Here is a 20,354-nt window from a genome sequence, read left to right as displayed (position 1 = left end):
GATTTTATCTTGGCTTTGTCATCTTATTATTTCTCCTTTTTTCTGGGTTCTAGTATCAGTTTAGGCATCAGAGAACCAACAACCAGTTTTTACTCTGAAATGACCATGAAGAGGAAAACCACATATTATAATGGTGGAGTAGAGAAATAGGAGCTTATGTCTCCAACAGCACATTGGAGCCATCATAATAGCTATATAATGCCTACTTTTAGACTTGTTTTCTCAAGAAAAAGAAACAAACTTCAATCTTTTCCAAACACTATGATATTCTTGTCATTTCTAGCTAAGTCTAATTTGTATGTGCAGATCTCAAATATTTATAAATGCTAATTAATTATCTATATTTTTAAAAGAGGGGAACCAGATAAGGCAAAAATAAAACACTTCTGGAGAAAATATCTTAATAGGTTTCCTTTATGTAGGATTTCTCAGAACCTTAAATGCTAATGAGTATATTGAATTACTAAGAAGGAGAGAGCATTCCATGTTTGCTATTAGATTGTAGAAGCAGAATGAGCGTTTTCCAGAATAGAGTTTTGCAAATCTGTTTTATAGTTTATATAAGCTATACCAATATAGTACATTGCCCATAGTTTCATCTGGTTTTTTTCCTAATCATCAAGCTAAATACTATTTATGCCACCAACTACTACTCTATAAGAAAGTATGACCATGGGACATCAACTGATACTGTTGTGTAAGGAAGTAAGGGGATGTCCTAATTTTGATTGGGATAAGAATGGAGAAGAAAGATTTTCTGTAGCAAAGAGTTTGTAATAAATTATCTCACTACAGTGTCTGCAACATAAGAAAAATGGGCATCTATAGAGAGTGAGCTATGTAATTTGTGCCTATTTTTTCCTAATGAAAGACACTGAACTAGAGGAAATGAAAAAGACCAATGCTAAGAAAATAAACTCACAAGGATAAAGAAAAGGGTATTTTCTGTTTGCTATTTCCTGGTTCACTTTGGAATATTTCTTTTTTCATGGAATTTATTTTAGCTTGGCATCAGCCTGTGAAAAAGGTGATCTCTCAAACTAGAACATTTTCTCAAGACTTTCCCAGCTGTAAAAATAATGAGTGAGTCTTAGACAAGAACTCAGTAGTTCCTGAATATGGCCTCTGAGGATGGATACTCTAGCTGTAGAATTTTCTCTGGTGATTTTCTGAATATTTAATGACTCTTTATTTCACAATTTCCAACTTCTTTTAAATTTAGCTCATGTAATCATCAAGAGTACACTTTATTTTTTTACTGAAGTAGAGTTGACATGCAATGTTGCATTGGATTCAGGTGTATGACATAGTGATTGGACAGCTCTAGACCTTATGCTCTGCTTACCAAGGAGTGTTTACATTTCAAATACAGCTCAACAGTAATTTATGCAACATCTAATATTCCCAGGGTCCTGTATAAGATGCTGTGGAGAGTGTACTGTATAAGGTATTGAGTCCTTGTCTACATGGTGTTTATATTCTGATTGGATTGGCTGATAGGATACAAGGGAGACTGTGTCTTGGGCTACACAAGACTGTGAGTAAAAGCAAACATGCATAAATATGAGAAAGAGAGAGAGAAAATGAGCATTTGGGAGAGAAATGAAATGAGGGCAGGATTTAGAGAGGAGGAATTATAAAGAAAAATTCTGAAGGAGAAAAAGCTTTCATATACCAGAGATTCAGGGAAAACACGTAAAGCAAAGAGGATCACATAGGCAAAGACATGGAAACCAGACAACCAAAGATCCATTTGGATAGTATATACTAATATATTTTAAAAGATCACATATTTTGTAGAAATAAAATTGTCATTGAAGAACTAGTCAAGATTTCAAGCATGCTTAGCTCTGTGGAACAGGATCCTTGTCCTTTTGATAGCTTATGGAGTGGAAATGATTGGGGAAAACAGCAGGCGGAACCTGAAAGTCGATAGAGGTTGCTGCAGTTGAAGAGTTAGAGAATTATCGCAGACTGAGCTGAGAAGTTAGCAAGGGGATATTAAAAACAGTTGAAGGCAAGAAACATTAAAGGCATAGAGTTACAATGTCTGATTCCTAACTTAGTATGATAAAGTGCTGCTTGTTGGAGCTGGGGAAGACGTGGCAACACCAACAGAAGAACTGAAGTTTTACTTGGTTATCTGAGAGAATTAGCCAAGTGGTGCACAAAGCAGCAGTCTATTTTTGAAACAGAACAAAAACCTCCATAAAACTCTACTCAGTTACACATACTAAAATGATTGTCTTTGGAAGGACAGAGAAATGCAGAAGGATATCATGATAAAGGAAAAAAAATAAATGAATAAAATATGGAGAAAATTCCATATCGTGATAAGAAAAGCAAAGGAAAATCCAAGAGATTAAAACACAAGAATCTTCCAAACCCCAAATACTTGTGGGAGAGCCATAAACCATATTAAATGTGCTCTTGGCCATGGATTCCTCCTATGATGTGATTTTATACTCTCATATAATATCCAGAGTAAGGGTTTACTGTGTAAGCCATGAGAGCTATTTTGTGTCTTGTGCAAAATGAATAGATTTAGTATTCATGCTCAGCAAACTCGAGACACAGAACTATTGAAGGTAAAACAGTAAGAGCTGAAGCATAACAGTGAAGTGACAAATAAAAGGAGAAGAAAACAGGAGGCCATTAGAAAGAAGGGAATTATGTGCCCAGTGATGGGCCACTCAGACCCTCCTTCAGGAAAGGGCTTCCCTCAGCTGTGAAGAGAGGCTACGTTTATTCAGAAATCAATCAATGCAGAAGTCAATGCCCAGTTTTCCAGCCTACTTCAAGATATACCTGAAGAATCCCTCCAGTTCTGGAGGGCCCCCCTGGGTTGTCCAAGGCCATTTTGAGACCTGCTTCTCTGCTCAACTTCTCCCTCAGCCCACTTCTGTTTCCTTCCCTTCTCTGCCTCAGAGGTTAATTACAACTCTTTAATAAATACCTACACATTAAACTACATCTCATAGTCTGTTTTCCCACACTGTTGCATCAATGTTGTCCGTGTAATGACCTATCTAAAGAAAGGAAATCATTCTGTATGCCCCTCTCCTTGAGTGACACTATTCACTCTCATAGACCATACAGAGAATCGATCAGGAGAAATTATTCTTAACCATGGATCTATTCTAGAACATAAGGATAAGAAGGGGATTCAGTTGGCAGAGCTAAGAAAAGAAGAAAAGACACAAATAGCAAGATGAACCCTGGAAACAGTTAGATGGGGTGGTGGGGAAGGCTCATTGGAGGATTGAGAGGCTGTATGTTTGTGGTAGACAGAATAACGTCCTAGGTCCCCAAATCCCGATCGTTGGAACCTGTCACTATGTGGCAAAAAGAATTTTGCAGATGTGATTCAGTTAAGGCCCTTGAAAAGGGGAAGGTATCCTGGATTACTCAGGTGAACCTAACGTAATCAGAGCTGTTCTTAGAAGTGGAAGTGCAAAGCAGGTAAGTAGAATCAGAGGGGAACATGAAGAGAAACTAAATGTGAGAGAGGTTCAACATTGCTGGCTTTGAAGATGGAGGAAGGTGGCCAAAGGCCAAGGAATATGGGTGGCCCAGTGAAGATGAAAACAAAAAACAAAAGACAAGGAAACCTGTTATCCCCTAGAGTCTCCATAAAGAAAGACAGCTTGGCCGTCACCTTAGTTTCAGGCCAATGAGACCCATATCAGACTTTAAATGTAGAGAACTCAAGGACAATAAATACATGCTATTTTAAGCCACTAAGTTTATGGTAATTTTTTCAGCAGATATTTGAAACTAACACAGTGCTGATACCAGCTATATAGCAAATATGGGGAAAAGCAATAAGACATTGGGCTTGTGTTGAGCAGGGTGATCAGAATTCTATTCTGCCACTTAGCACTATGACCTTCATCAGGTCACAGAACGTCTCTGCACCCATATTTTCTCATCTAGAACCTGACCAATGTAACCACCATACAGAGAATCTCCAAGCTTGAGTCAAACACTTGCTGGACACACAGCTCGGAAGAATATTGCCTGAACCCAAGTGCTTCTGTTAATTATGGATAGTTTCCTCCTTTATCTCATCTTCTTTCCCTCTGGGACCCTTGACATGCCCCACTCCTTGAAAAGACCCCCAGGGAAATAAAACCATAGGGATATTAAACCTTCTTTACTACAGTGTTTAGATGTGTAAAGCTCTGGTAAGTTAGAGTCATTATGAATGCAGATCCATATGAATGCTGGCCCATATGTACTTTTACACACACACACACACACACACATACAATGAGGGGCAGGGATAGACAGGAAAAGAAAACTCAGTTGCATGCACTCATTATTTGTCTCAATTGGCACCAGCCTTTCTATTTCTCTATTAATTTAAGTTGGTATCTGTGCTCTTTAACCTCATCTGGCAGCCCAGTGCCTGCATTTATTATTCTCAGAGTGGAAACTTGCCATCCAACATCTGGTCTGCATTTGTTTCCCTTTAATTTCCTTTACCCGTTCTATCATCTATGCTTTTCTAAAAACAGTAATCTGAATGAATGTTAATAGCTCCTAGCATTTTATATTCAAACCTCTAGACTGCATTCTGTAAAGAGATCAGAGATACACCTGCTTGACCCAAATAGATGTCAGAAAAAAAAAAAAGAAGAAGAAGAAGAAGCAGCCTCTGTTTACATGTAAAGAGCATTGATCATAAATACATTACAATTATTCTTTCAGTCTGAGAAGGCTGACACCCAGGAAAACAAAATTTACAGCAAGGGCATAGCTAAGAGAATGCACTTTCCTCTAAGGGAAGAGAATGATGCATAGGTCAGGAATAATGAAAATAAGAAAATAGACATAGTCACAAATGTGTCTCAGTAGGTACTTGGTTAGCTACAGGAGAGTATCTAGTGTTTGTAGGGATGCCTTCCTGAGTCCATGGGTTCTCTATGGACAGAAGAACAAGGTAGATATGTGACCCTTTCTCTTAGACACCAGGTCAACCTTTGGCCATAGTTTGAATTAGTCACAGCATGAAAAGTAAACAATGGGTAAATCTGCAACATTCAGTTTTTTAAAATCACAACTTGTGCAACATCTGCGTTGAAGAAAGCGGAGCTCATGGGAAATGTGACCACTCTGTCAGCACTGCATAATGCAAGACAAGAAACGAACAACCGGATGGAATTAGAATTGTTCTACATGTATGTGTTAGAATCCGATTGAAGTCCAACGGGTCTCAGCATTTTAAAAGCTGGATTTCATATGGGGCATTTGTAAATCTTGGCTTCTGCATGCCAAATCCAAAAGAAAACTCTTTTCCATCACCCTATCCCTCCGTTTGTTCAAATGGAATTAATGCCAAATCCCAAAGAGTTTATACCCATTAACTCTTTAATTTTATATTTAACTAAGAAATAGGCAAACAAGCAAGTGATGCCTGGGTGGTTCAGGGGGTCAGATTTAACTGCCTGTACTAATTGCTTGCCACTGAAAATGTTCTTCTGCTTTTGAAGTACGTCCTCTGCAGGTAGGGTCCCTTTCACTGCCAGTCCTGTTCTTTTGTCCTTGGCTACTTTCCTTAGCTGGGGAACTGCATGCCAGCCTGTCTTCTATGGCCTTGGGGATTTCTGTGGAGGAGAGTACCCAGGTTGACCCTTCCAACTTGGCTTTCAGTTAAGGACAGCAGTACATTTCCTCCCTTCCATTTATACGTTATCCCTTCATTAATACATTCAAAGGGTCGAGCCTGTTCTTCATCTACCAACATACAACCTCTAATTCTCTCTAACTTTACATATTTTTTAGTCTTTCGTTTTTTACTTTTTTGATTCAGAGAAATATATTTCTCAATGTTCCTTTTTAAAATTCGTTCCTCAATTTGCCTCTAAATTTGCCTCCTTCCTATCCCTTTAGAGACTTTCAAGTATCTCATCTTGGTCAATTAGCTCATCTTTTGTTTGTATCTTCCCTCATCTCCACCCCTTCTCCAAAGGATTGTCTAGCCTTTGCTTTGTCAATAAAAAACAGAAAAGCAAGTGATGCCTGGGCGGCTCAGGGGGTCAAGCATCTGCCTTTGGCTGGGGTCATGATCTGAGGGTCCGGCATCCAGCTGCATCTGGCTCCCTACTCAGTGGGGAGACAGCTTCTCCCTCTCCCTCTGCCCTTTCCCCTGTTTGTGCTCTCTTTCTCTCTCTCAAATAAATAAGTAAAATCTTAAAAACAAAACTAAAAGCAAAACCAAAAGATTTTCATGACTCTGCCACTCCTACAAATCTGCTGTCTTTCTATTTCCGGTTACTGGTAAAAAGTTCTATATTTACTGCTTCTGTTCCCTATGTTTTCTTCAATATTTTAAGATCTCTAATAAAGCTGCACTTCTATCAGGCTTCTTCCAATTATGCAATTTGGTGAAATTTCTCAGCTTTAATTTTTCTTGAAACTTTTGTCTCCATAAGACTTAAATATTACCACGTTATTATAATCCTATTTCTGCTCTCCAGTAACTCCTTCTACAATTTGTCTTTGGTCTTCCTTTATCTTACTCTTGGTTTCTTCCATGAGGATAATTATCTGGCTTATTACATTCCCTTCCCACAATATCCTCAGAAATATTTTCTATTCTATCACACTGCAGACAATTACAGATTGTGCTGTATTCTAAATGAGAAAAGCAGTAATTTCATTATAAAAAGAAATGGAAGAACATTAAGTGTGAGCCCCACCACACTCATTGTATTTTAGCTTTCCTATTTGTATTAACTTTCCAAGAATCTCTAGTCCAAAATCTTGCATCAAACTTTGGCTCTTTTTACTCACTTGGAAATATATCAGTTCTTCCTTCTCATTATATTATTTTAACCTATTCCACAGATGTACTCTTATGGCCACTTTATTTAAGCTTTCATTACCTAAACACAGATAACTTGATGCAGAGTCCACCCTTAAGAACTCAAAATTTACTGGAAGAGACAGGAATGCAAACAATTAAGTATATTACAAAGCAAAATAGAAAATATATCAAATGACCACAGAACCAACTAACTCTGGAAATGCTCGTGGTTGGCTTGACACATTTTAGCTATGCATAAGTTATTTAATTTCATTATTTCAGTGACTACTTATTCAACTACTAGAAAGAACTGAGAACTAGTCCATTCTCTGAAGGAATTATAAAGAGAATAAGCTGTGTTGTCTGTGCCCTGATTATACCAGCTAGTTGCATTAATAAGGCAGATAATAAGGGATGTCTTTAAGTAATAAATTGGGCATTCTCAACCTGGTAGAATTCAGAAATTTTCACTCGGCTCTAATGGGAACTTAACATTTCCTTTCATTATGAATGTAGGAAAAACACACACATAGTGGTTTTAGGAACACATATAAGAATTGTCACTGGACTTCTAGTTTTTCATTTCACACCTAAGTGCTACAGATGTTTCAAAATTTTATTTACATCACCATACCATTGAAATTATAGTAATTGCTAGTTCTTATTTTTAAATACACTAATAATCATACATCACAAATTTGTTTAGTATTTTCATAACTGCATTCTCATACATTGGTTTCTATTATAATCCTATGTATGTTATTTTATGAACTTAAAAAATATTTTACATTCTTTGAAGAGAAGCTCATAGATGATACACTAGAGTGTGACGTGTCTACAGCACAAGAAGGCAAATAAATAGCTTCTATAAGAAATCTTGTGCTTTGGAAGTTCAGAAGAAAGACTGATGAAACTAGAGTGGGTGTAGCTTTCCAGGGGAAGCAGTGTACTCCGGTAACATATGAGCTTTTGTAAAGGCACAGAATATGGAATACCAGGAAGAGTCATTGAGATAGGCAGAGTGAAGTATCATAAATTAAGACCTAGAGACATGGAATGAGAATAATTCTTTGACCTGAGAGTCAGATGACTTCTTGATAAGGCAGACCACGTCTGCTGGAGTAAAGGAATTGGCAGTGCATATTGCAGTAAGCAAAACATCTTCTCCAGGAAGCAACATCTACTCTCGAAGAATCTGACTCAGTGGGTTTTAGGGTTGAATCCTTATCTCAGTGCTAATTTTTTTTTTTTGACTTGTGTCACATACAATTTTTTTTCCTCAACTGAGTTTCACATCATTCCTACTTGGTTTCTGTGTAATCTCAATAATGTCGTACAAGATGTGAACAGAAATGGTTTAAGAGCACAAAAGAGCAGAATAATGCTTGGAAGGAAGGGGACCTGAGGGTGGATAACCAACAGGAAGAGATTAGACCAAGACATGATACAAAGTGACAGGCCCACAGGCCATTTTCTAAATTTTTTGTTCATTCACACTCCCATTCTAATCCCCAGTGACTTCTAACCATGAAGATCAGACTTTAACTTTTCTTCAATAAACCTATGCCCCAATGTGTTCTTTAACTCTATTTAAGTAACATAATGTCACTGATAGAGCTGAGTGTACAGTAGGCAAGTGGAGGAACTTGGCTGTGGGTCAACTACAATTGCCTTTGAAAGCGCACCAGACTAGTGTTTTTTCTAACCTAATCCTCTTCATCATATATTTGCTTAAGAGAGAATCTCACAAGTTTTCTCTTCTACAATTCTGGCTTTTGTTTGATTCTTGACATATGTTCATTTGTTATTTTTGAGCAGGTTGTATATACTTTTTCCTAAAATCTACATTAAATCTGATTAACCACATGTCAGCCTTGTTACAGAGCAGACCATGAATTTTTATTCTTGTGTGTTTGTTACTTCACTTGGAGTAATCCATGAGTAAGGGTAGCAAAGAACCCCTTCTGTCTTGGCCTTGCATCTAGATTAAAAACAGCAGATATGGAAGTAATGAAACCTTCTGGAGCAAATCTTCACCGTGGTTTAGTTAGTTTTACAGTTTCATAGATTTTAATTGTTTGTTCAACTCTGAGTCCATTTAATTTTGCCCCCATTCACTTCTGAGGCTTATTCCTGCCAAAATTTTCCCCAATAGAAAAAAAGGCTTATAAAATAAATGTTAATTGCTACCAAAGGGAATTTTGACAGGCACAATGGATGCAGTGATATTGTAGTTATAAAATTCAGACCTTTACCACTGGAGCCAAGAGAGAAAGTAAACTTGAGACAACGCTGCTAAATAACATTGGGGAACTGATTCAAGAGATGGTATGTGTACCTTGCTCACTGTGACGCCTTGCTTTTTGTTACTCATCTTCAGCCTGCCCATCCTTCAAGTTAGAATGGATATTGGAAAATATATAAACTCTCCAAACATACTGATTTTTCTATTCACTCTCATGAAATCTTGTATCACTCTGTTGTAGGTGGCATTCGATCACACTAAATTACATCCCTCTCTTGCAAATGCCTTCTTCAATTCATCCACTGTTGTGCCCATAGTTGCCACCATGGAAACCTGCACATACAGAGGATAAAGGACTTCCAGTGTGTCAGAATTTTAGTGTGTGTTGGTTGTAAACGTCCCACTATTTGATAAAGGATCCAGAATTCTTAAAATTGCACTCTGGGAATCTACTACTTCTTAACTCTGTACTGAGTGTTGAAAATGGGTTCAGCACGGGGCTCGGTGCTATAGAGTGGAGGAAGGAAGGATATATTTCCAAAGAGATAAGCCTACCAAATATTAGTAGAACATACATAAGCAATATATGAGTGCATTAATTAAGCACAGTATAGTTCAGAAGGTTTACGATAATACAAAACCTATATGGATGAAATATTAGAGCAGTCTCCTTAGGAGTAGATGACAAAAGAGAGGCAGAGAGATGTCCTGACTCTTACCTGTCCCTGACTCTTACCGTCAGGGAAACAAGAGTTAAAGTAGAGAGACAGGAATTATATTGGTACGTTTCAGAAATAGAATGGTTTGCCTATGGATGCACTGTGTTTAGTGCAAAAAACTGGGAGTCGGTCTTTGTGGCTTCAAAGTTCCAGCTATACCATTTGCTGGACGTATTTCTCCATAACTCAGTTTCCCCGTCCATAAGATGAGGATAATGGTATTACCTGGCTCACAGGATCAGTGTGAGTAGTAAGTAAGATAGTGGTGCACCTGGGTGGCTCAGTGGGTTAAAGCCTTTGCCTTCACTCAGATCATGATCCCAGGGTCCTGGGATCGAACCCTGCATCGGGCTCTCTGCTCAGCGGGGAGCCTGCTTCCCCCTCTTTCTCTCTCTCTGCCTGCCTCTCTGCCTACTTGTGATCTCTGTCTGTCAAATATTAAAACAAACAAACAACAACAACAACAACAAAAACCAGTGCTCAGTTGCTAAGCAGCAATCAAAAAACATTAGCTGTTCTGTTGTCGTTTTATTAAACTGGTTGTGTGCGGCAGACATCTGATTGCAGATGTCTGGAAAACTGTACAAGTTTAAGTTTGTGGTTAGACATAGTGGGGGGCGGGGCTTTGAAACATTCAAACAGGCATTGCAGCAAAAGATACAAATATAGTATACGTACAAATAACCCAACTAGTGATTCTCCATTTGAAAGCTTTACTGCTATGGGTTGTTCCCTTTGTATTTGCTGATCACCTGCTTTAGGCCAACAACGTACCAGATATTGTGGCATATAGAGAAGAAACTAAAAAAACTAAAACTAAAAAAAATCTTCAAAACTAAAAAAACAAACAAACAAAAAAACTAAAAAATTTCATCGAGAGTGCCTTGGTAAAATAGCAAACCCTTTAATCTCTTCAAATTTTGCTCAGAATTCTTATCTCACTCTTCTACCTGCTTCCTTCCCTCACCTGCTCAAAAAACAAACCTATTTTGCTTTGGCTACTGAATTTTTTTGCCCATTACTCTAACATTTTATGATGTTTCACGATACTCCAGCTTTGCACCTATTGTTCCCGTTGCTGAAATTTCCTTTCCCAATCTCCATCCGGCCAACACTACTCATTACTGAAAATCCAATGAGATAGCACCTCCTATATTGAGACATTTTTGGCACCTCCAGGGAGAGGGGCCCCCAGAGCAGTTGGCACTTTCCTCTGTCACTGTGCTTGGCACGTTTTACTGTTCCCTGTATCACCGCTCCCCACACCTGTTGTCACTGAAACTCATGTTACTCCATGAGTTTTTGAAGATAAAAATTATACAGTTCACTGTTTTACCACTGGATTTGGGCACAATGCTGCTTGTTTGGGAATCTGCCCATTCTGAGGATTATATGTGGCAGCTCTTAACCCTGGACAAGGTGATTTTGCAAAGCTAGGTTCTCTATTTAATACCACTTCTCCACCCTAGCACAGAATGCCTTGGAGGAACTCAGCATAGTTGTAATGTTAGTTGAATACAAATATAATCTTGAACAGAAGTCTACTGCCAAAATGCAATTATTTAATCCAATTTGTCACCCCCATACACATACACAAACACTCACCCTGGATTATAAAATTTAACTAAACAAATTGTTGAATTTGATAACACTTCCCACTATTTAGAATGGAAATTCTTCTAATCCACTAGGAGGTTTGTGCCTTAGCAAATACCTCCTAAGGTTGCTGACCTATCATATCCACCCCTCTGCTCCATTCATAGGCTTACTTAGGCTCTATTTCTGTGTGTGTGTGTGTGTGTGTTTTATTTATTTTTTTAATTTCTTTTCAGCATAACAAAATTCATTGTTTATGCACCACAAGCAGTGCTCCATGCAATACGTGCCCTCCGTAATACCCACCACCTGGCTCCCCCAACCTCCCCCCCCACCACCCCTTCAAAACCCTCAGATTGTTTTTCAGAGTCCATAGTCTCCCATGGTTCACCTCCCCTTCCAATTTCCCTCAACTCCCTTCTCCTCTCCATCTCCCCATGTCCTCCATGTTATTTGTTATGCTCCACAAATAAGTGAAACCATATGATAATTGACTCTCTCTGCTTGACTTATTTCACTCAGCATAGTCTCTTCCCGTCCCATCCATGTTGCTACAAAAGTTGGGTATTCATCCTTTCTGATGGAGGCATAATACTCCATAGTGTACATGGACCACATCTTCCTTTTCCATTCGTCCGTTGAAGGATATCTTGGTTCTTTCCACAGTTTGGCGACCGTGGCCATTGCTGCTATAAACATTGGGGTACAGATGGCCCTTCTTTTCGCTACATCTGTATCTTTGGGGTAAATACCCAGTAGTGCAATTGCAGGGTCATAGAGAAGCTCTATTTCAGAAGTGTCTCCTACCACTCCTGTTGATCTCAAGATTAAACTAGGAATTGATATTTGGCCGCTGCTGGGGCAATTATCTCTCCTCTTGTTCTCACAGCTTCATGTAATCTGTTTTTAGTTCTTGAAAGGAGAGGTCAGGGTGATCTACAGGTAAAGGTTTGCACAGAAACAGAAGAATGAGTAGACAGTGTTCTTTCCAGAAACAATCTCTCCATCTGGGAGCTTATTTTCTGAGGAGACAATTGGAACACCTGTGGTCTCTGATATTAGAGTTCCTGTGGTACATGTGGTACAATTGAGGTGGTGTTAAAAAATAAACCATTGTATTTCAGTTAATGTCTCTTGTTTCTTAAGCCGGTTTGTTATTATGACTACAAATTTATGACTGAGTCACTATTTCCATTGAACAATCAATGTTGCTTTCTTAGTTTGAAATACCCATATGCCCCAAATCCACTAAATTTCTCTGAGGCCAAACAAATTCTACCTCTTTTCTGAATTTTTATGATTCCATAGCCATACTTTTTTTGTATCAAACTTCCAAATTATGTTACTTATTTTTGTTCATTAATTTCTCAAGTCAACACAAATTACTTAGCACCTCCCATACTGCAGACAGCATGGCTGGGATATAAAGGTGAACAAGGTGAAATCTTGTCCCTATCATTCTCAAAACCTTTTGCAAGAGACTTATACCCATAACACAATTATATAATGTAATATGATACAATCAAAGTAGAAGTTTGCACATGGAAGCAAAAAAAAGGGACTACATGAGAGACTGTGGACTCTGAGAAACAAATTGAGGGTTTTGGAGGGGAAGGGGGTTGGGGGGCTGGATGAGTCTGGTGATGGGTATTATGGAGGGCACGTATTGCAAGGAGCACCAGGTGTGGTACATAAACAATGAATTCTGGAACACTGAAAAGAAATAAATAAACTAAAATGAAAAAAAAGGGAGGGGGACAACCAAATATGCTTTACAGGGGAAGGGATAGTCTTTTTATAATATAGTTAGCGACTTTTCATTCTATATTCTTCATCTCATTAAGTAAGCAGAGGACACAGTAAGTATCCACAGACTGAACCAAGCATCACCATTCAGTACTAAGAAGAGTAGTTTTCGTAGACTAAGTTTCTTGGGAAACAACTCTGAGATGGAGGTTTAAAAGCAGAAGATTATTAGGCAGTATTCTTGGCAACAAGACCTCTAAATGAGTAGAAAAACAAGCCTGCACAAGAGGGGGAAAATGGACTGTGACAAGCAATTGTCATGGAGACCTCACTCATCCCACAGGGAGGTCTAGAGATGAGCAAACGCTTCAGCGTTTTCCCACTTGGAAGCAAATGAACCAGGCCATCGTACCCTTAAATGGACCATTCATTGGCTATAGGCTGGCTCATTGGAAGGCCACACACTCAAACAAGAAAGCTTCTTTTAACTGAGGCAATTCCCAGAGGAGTCAGCTCAGAATTTTCAGCCACCTACATTCACAGAAGCTAGGCAATGAGTGCCCCCATGCTAAGGGCAGATCTGGGTGTCATATTACAGCATCTACTCCAGCACTCTGCCAATGATAGCCACTCAATAACTACTGATAGAAGTTCAGCTTTATATGTTAGCTCTAAAACTACTCTAGAATTTTATTTTTCCATACCACTGTGCATGTGCTACCTGAACACTGAATTCTTTATTATTTTCTGAACTTTGGTTCTGAACTCATTTCATATTTATAATGGTCTTGTGGGGAACTAACCTCCCCAGGGTTGGGAAAAATTCATATCCACATCATGCATCTTGCTAGTTAGTGGACAAGACCTCAGACCCCGGGGCGCTCAGTCGTTAAATGTCTGCCTTCGGCTCAGGTCATGATCCTAGAGTCCTGGGATCGACCCTTCACATTGGGCTTCCTGTTCAGCAGGAAGCTCACTTCTCCCTCTCTCATTCTCCCGGCTTGTGTTCCTTCTTTCGCTGTGTCTCTGTCAAATAAATAAATTAAATGTTTAAAAAAAAAAAAAAATAGACCTCCCTTCCTATATCGCTCAGCAATTAGAATTTTGATCAACTCAGGGCCACAAAGAAATCCGTCATGATCAAGATATCCACAGTTGACTAACAACAAAGATAACAGTTAAGGGGAAGTGACATCCTATGCTAATGAGTGGGGAGATCTTTGGGGTTCAAGTTAGAGGGAATGATAACTCTTGCCAAAAATCTAAATCAAAGAGATTTTTCTCTTGTTTAAAAAAAAATTAATCAAATCAAAACAAGAAAAGCAGCCAATAAGTTGGCTAGGCAAGAAAAAATATTGTATTTATAATCTATAGTAGATGAGCCAGCTTAATTCATTTTATTGAAATAGTCTAAACTCTATTCTGTTGGAAGAAGATCCCCCAAACTCCCAATAAATGTTGACCTTGATCAGCACATAAGCAGGTAGATGTTACACATTTTGGCAAAAGAGTAGCAAAGTGAGCACTGATTCTCAGTTGTTCAAATGGCTGGCTTATTGAATATAACCTCAACCCTATTTGAGAAACTTTGCTGACAGTTCACTTGGTTTCTAAACTCTGAAACTTTCAGAGAACTCTACCAGGAGAATAGTCTTTTACGTGAGGATGGAGAAATCTGGCCCTGAGATGTTAGAAGTCTGTGAGCTGGTTTTCATTGCATGACATGTGGCAATAGGGAGGGGGGGGATTTGTAGAGAAGCTAATTATAACCCATTTGGGGGGTCATGGGGGGCTTGATCATTTCCATCATCGCCTCAACCTCTTCTGTAGATTAGGGATATATCCCCTGCTACCTCCCTTTGAGGTAAAATGACTCCAACAAGTTGAGCAGATAAGAATTTAGTCTATTAAAGGGGCGCCTGGGTGGCTCAGTGGGTTAAGCCGCTGCCTTCGGCTCAGGTCATGATCTCAGAGTCCTGGGATCGAGTCCTGCATCGGGCTCTCTGCTCAGCAGAGAGCCTGCTTCCCCCCTCTCTCTCTGCCTGCCTCTCCATCTACTTGTGATCTCTCTCTGTCAAATAAATAAATAAAATCTTAAAAAAAAAAAGACTAAAAAAAAAAAAAAGAATTTAGTCTATTAAATACCAGCCACTAGAAATAATTGAGTATTAGGTTCTGCAGTTCTCATTCTCTCTGCCCGCCCTCCCTGTTCCACAGCCTTCCCTTTCTCCCTCTCCCCCATCTCCCTCCCTCCCCTCTTATTTCATTTCTAAAATATCTAGATTATCATTTAATCATAAACTAATTAGATCACAGATTTGGAAAGCACTTAGAGATCACATAATCGAATCTTACAAAACAAGGTCTACTTCCTCAATATCTTCCAAAAGATTTCATTCAGCTTCAATGGAAAGAGTTACAGTGACTCACCTCTTTGTGTCTGGAGGCAGCCTTCTGCCATGTCATCAAACTTTTATTGACTACCTACAGTGCATCAGGCATGATGCTACAAAAAGAGCCTAGTCTGGATAGTTCCAGTCTTCGGAAATACCTTTCCTTCTTTGAAGTCGAAGTCTTCCTTCTCTGGTATTCAGGCACTGGCCCTACTTCTGCTTGTTGATGTCACACAGTACAATACAAGCTTTAGCTCTTCCAACTACAAAACCTAAGGGTAGGCCCTATGGCATCGTACTTAAGAGCTTTCACTATGATGTCAGAAAATCAAAAGTGGTCCACTTCCAACCTGTTTTTTGCTACGCAATGGGCAAGGTTCTTAAATAGTCAAAGCTTCTGTTTTGTTTCTTTTTAAAATAGGCGTTCTAAAATTCACAAGAATGTGCTCTAAAAAAATAGGGCTTATCGTAGTACTTACCTAATAATTTTAAGATAAGAATTACATGAAACAGGAGAAGGGGGTTGGGGTTATGGACATTGGGGAGGGTGTGTGCTTTGGTGAGTGCTGTGAAGTGTGTAAACCTGGCGATTCACAGACCTGTACCTCTGGGGATAAAAATATATGTTTATAAAAAATAAAAAATTAAAAAAAAAGAATTACACGAAGGTATCCATGTAAATGCTGAGCATTTCAGCAGGCACCGTGTAATTACGTGATAGATAACTTTTTTACTGCGAAATGAAGGCTCTTTCTCATGACAGAACAGTTGAGGCAATCAACAGCCAGGAAAAAACTCAACCACTGGCAATGTTTTTTCTGCCTTTCTCTTTGCTTGCTCCATGTGCTTTTCATGCTGTTGAGCCTTCTTGGTACTTAAAGCGTATTTTAATTTTGAAACACTTCAAACATGAGTTTAGGTGAAGGATAGCCGATTGCAGGATGGGCAATATAGATTTGTGATAACACCTATTTTGAATGAGATACCAATTAACAGACTATCACTGTAATTTCTGTTACTATGCCTGCCTATTATGTAGAGTTTTAGGGTAATGGGTAATGGGTAAATCAGGAATTTAATCCCTGTGTCAGAACCTTGGTTTTATCCCATGGAATCATTCTGCTCCTTCATTCAACAAGCATTATGTGGACCTCTACAATGCTGGGAACAGAAAGTTGAATTAGGCATAGGTCCTGCCCTCCAGAAAACCATAATTTGGTGTGGAAACAACAGATACAACACAGATAGTAGAAATAAAGTACATGACCATGAGACTAACCTCTAGTTAGACAAGTGACTTGGACAGAGTGTTGAATTAGACCCTTCATTTGCATAGGAAGAAATGGGGTTGCTTTTATTCAATCATAAAAAGAAATCAACAATTGAACAAGGATTTTTCAATCCAACCAGAATTTATTGAACTTGCTATTTACCTGGTACATAGTCCATTGGGGGCCATAGTCAATACCAAATAAATAAAATGCTTCTTATTCTAATAGAGATCCCATTCTGGAGGGTGAAGCAGAGAACTGTACTGTAGGAAGATAGTGACACATACAGAATTTTCCTCAGTGATAAGAGTGTTCTGAAAAGCTCAGATCAGAACACTTCAAAAATTGCACCTCTTTCTGGAAGAAAGTTCAAAATTTAGTAATTAGTAAAAGATATTTTATGAATCAGTAATTTTAGAATTAGTAAAAAATATTTTATGCTAAGTCCTAAAATAACAGAAACTTAAAAGAGTACTGAAAATGACATCTTTCCTTTTCTTACCTTTCTTGATATTTGATGAAGAGTAATTTATCACCTCCAAGATGGGGTCATATATTATTTCCCTTGCTTTTCTCCCCAGAACAGGAGTTCATGTGGAGAGTGACTACTGACCCACTATAGTGGGGAGGCAATTCTTTGGGTAAGGTCACAAGAGTAAAGCAGCTGGCTTTGCAGAGGGGCAAAGCATGCCTACAATTCAGACAAGGAAGGGCTATAGGATTCCTATTTACTCTTGTTCAGGATTTTCATAGAAAACCATAAAATGTCAAAGAAGCATAATTGGTCTTTGTTTGCTTCTGGAGCAATTCCTCAGAGCTTTAGATCAATCGAAAGGATGCCTCTAGGCCATGCTTTCTCGGAGAAGATCTTTGAAGGTATTGTTTTAGATGCTATAAATCTACTCTGGTGTTTGCTGCCTGTCCAGACCAGCTTTAATTACTTACCAAACAGAATCTTTGTAAGACCAAGGAAAAGATAGGCCTTGCCAAAAGGACTTTTATTCTCTTAACTCTCACCTCTATCTCTTGCAGATCTCACCAGGATATGAAAAGAAGCTTAGTTTCTTAGTAAATCAAATATATCTCACTGGATTCTGAGACCAGGGAATTAAGAATCAACACGATGCTAAGATATGAAACCTTCTGGATGATACAAAACTGCCTACAGGCAAGACTCAGCGGTAAGAAAAGCAAATAATACTGCATAGGGCCCAGAATGACATGCTTTACATTAACAAGGGGGAAATAGGTCCAAATCCTGCTTTCAGACTGGAAGGCATGAGGTTCTCATTAGCACTAAAGGGATAGGGTCTGTGAGGAAAGCCAGACAGATGTGCTTGGAGAGGCAAATTTCAAATACTGAGAGTAGTGACCTTGTACCGAAGAAGGTTTCATATTTACTTGTAAGGGCTATTTCTTATTTCAATTTGAAAATGACCTAGAAGCAATCAGCCAATTGATAACCTCTCCTCTGACTGATGCAAGCCGGGTGCATCTCACTCTCTCGCAGACAAGAGAGTGTGAGACCCTCAGACCCTCCTCCATTGAATTCAATACAGGCAGGAGTTGAGAGGAGAAAAATCATATCACAAAAAACAAGTTAAGTGAACAGTTTAAGACTTATTTTGTAAGGAAAGTGGGGTGGTCACCAGAGCAAGTCATTTCACAATGCCCAAGTGTAAAGCTGTTAATTGTCAAGAATGAGTTCACAATAAACTGAGCATTGCACAAGAATATAGAAAAAAAGGTGAAAAACAATAGGAAAACGTTTTTTAAAAAAAATCAGAAGTGTTAGGGCACCTGGGTGGCTTGGTGCCTTCAGTTCAAGTCATGATCCCAGGGTTCTGGGACTGAGTCCTGCATCAGGCTCCCTGCTCAGGGGGGAATCTGCTTCTCCCTCTCCCTCAGCCCCTCACTCCTGCTTATGCTCACGCGTGCATGCATGCCCTCTTTATCTCTCTCAAATAAATAAATAAAATATTTTTAAAAATCAAAAGAGTTAGACCTTGGGGTAACTGTAATTTTGTTTAGGTCTCAATTACATCTTTACTAGGCTGTCTTCTCTTGACTCAATTTCCCCATACTCCCTCTTCGGTGGTATTCTTCTTGGCCACAGCAAGTCTGTAAGTATAGCAGGCACTTAAATAGCACAACTTACTTTACAAAACAGTTAAAATAGAAGACCCAGACCTGCTTTTCCTGGTAATATAGACAAAGACGGGCAGACCTGATCTCTCAGCTCTCTAAGCATCTCAGGGTGCTTAGGGTCAGTTCTAAGCTTCTTAAGTAAAAGCTTAGATCTTTTTCATAGTTACAATCAGAGTTGTGTGCATATTATGGATTTAATACTATTTGTCTAAGTAAATTGACATTTCCCATGCTCTTATTAAATACATAAAAATGTCCATTTCCTTCTATAGTGAAATGTTTAGATGAGCTTAATAATTAACCCCATAGTATGAATTCAGAATCACTAAAACAAAAATTTATTTATTTTTTATTTAATTTTTTAGAAAGAGAGAGAGAGAGAAAGAGAACACGTGCAAGCAGTTAGGGAGGGGCGGAGAGAGAGAATATCAAGCAGACTCCATGCTGAGTGCAGAGCCCAATGTGGGTCTCCATCTCACTCCCCTGAGATCCTAACTTGAGCCAAAATCCTGATCTGAACCAAATTAAGAGTCAGACACTTAACCAGCTGAGCCACCTAGGCATCCCTAAAAAACCTTTTTAATCCAGAGCTAACTTTGCTTATTATGCCTTAGCCTGAAATTGAGGTGAGTGTGTGAAATATTGCAATGGAGAAGAAGGACTTTCTCTCCTTTGTATAAAAATACTCTTGGGCTAATCCTATCCATTTCCCTGTTTCCACAGGATTCATCTAAGAAATTATGACATCCATAAAATTAACAATATTCTGTGATCCTACCATATTTGGTTTCCTGTAATTATTCTAGAATACTGAAACATCGTAGGTCTGACAAAGAGCATCCTGGGATATACTGCTAACAACTTGCAGTCATGTACGGATTGAACTAAACTGGGTTGATAATGTGGGAAAATGTGGCTGTTTTTGAAATCCGTCTGAGCCTCTAGGAAGAATGACTTTCTCCTACTCTTACACTCTTACAGCAAGCTATTATTTTCTTCTATTCCTCCTGTATTCTACGAAGACCTTTTCACACTCTAAGGCATTCACATCAGTTTATTTCAGTAGATTTTAGCCTTCAAGGAAGCGGAGATCATTTTGCATTCTTTTTAAATCCTTCACAACATGCCAATTTTCAAAATTTCCTCCATATCAGTTCTAGGGGGAAAAAAACACAGTTTATTAATAAGTAACTCAAAATTTAACGTGAATACAAAAGTCAAAAAATTTTTTTAAAAAGTCATTATACTAATCTTTTCACGATCTTTGCAATGCAGTAATTTCCAAAGTGGGGAGCATGCATCCCATGATGTATGTAAAAATCTGTAAATCATTAAATGAAAGGAAGGAGATATTAGAAAATTGGTGTATACTCATTTTTAGCTCATTCCTTATACTTTCCATCAGAAGTTCTTCAGTTCTTTAAA

At 38.6% G+C, this 20,354-nt stretch overlaps 1 long non-coding RNA gene across 2 annotated transcripts in view; it reads left to right on the top strand.

The window, feature by feature from the left end:
* Positions 1-20,354, top strand: part of LOC101673533 — a 220,991-nt gene that overhangs the window by 129,793 nt on the left and 70,844 nt on the right. The window contains exon 1 of one of the 2 annotated variants that reach the window (XR_198802.3): positions 17,819-17,962. The exons of the other annotated variant lie outside the window; for it this stretch is intronic. This is a non-coding gene — a long non-coding RNA (uncharacterized LOC101673533). Of the gene's footprint in view, positions 1-17,818; positions 17,963-20,354 lie in introns of those variants that run through there. 2 annotated transcript variants of the gene reach the window in all.

Source organism: Mustela putorius, unplaced genomic scaffold, assembly GCF_011764305.1.
Source record: "Mustela putorius furo isolate JIRA1106 unplaced genomic scaffold, ASM1176430v1.1 tig00000228_pilon_pilon_pilon, whole genome shotgun sequence".
NCBI classification, from domain to species: Eukaryota; Metazoa; Chordata; class Mammalia; order Carnivora; family Mustelidae; genus Mustela; species Mustela putorius.
The sequence above is the reverse complement of the archived record's forward strand: the minus strand, read 5'-3'. Positions and strand labels throughout refer to the sequence as shown.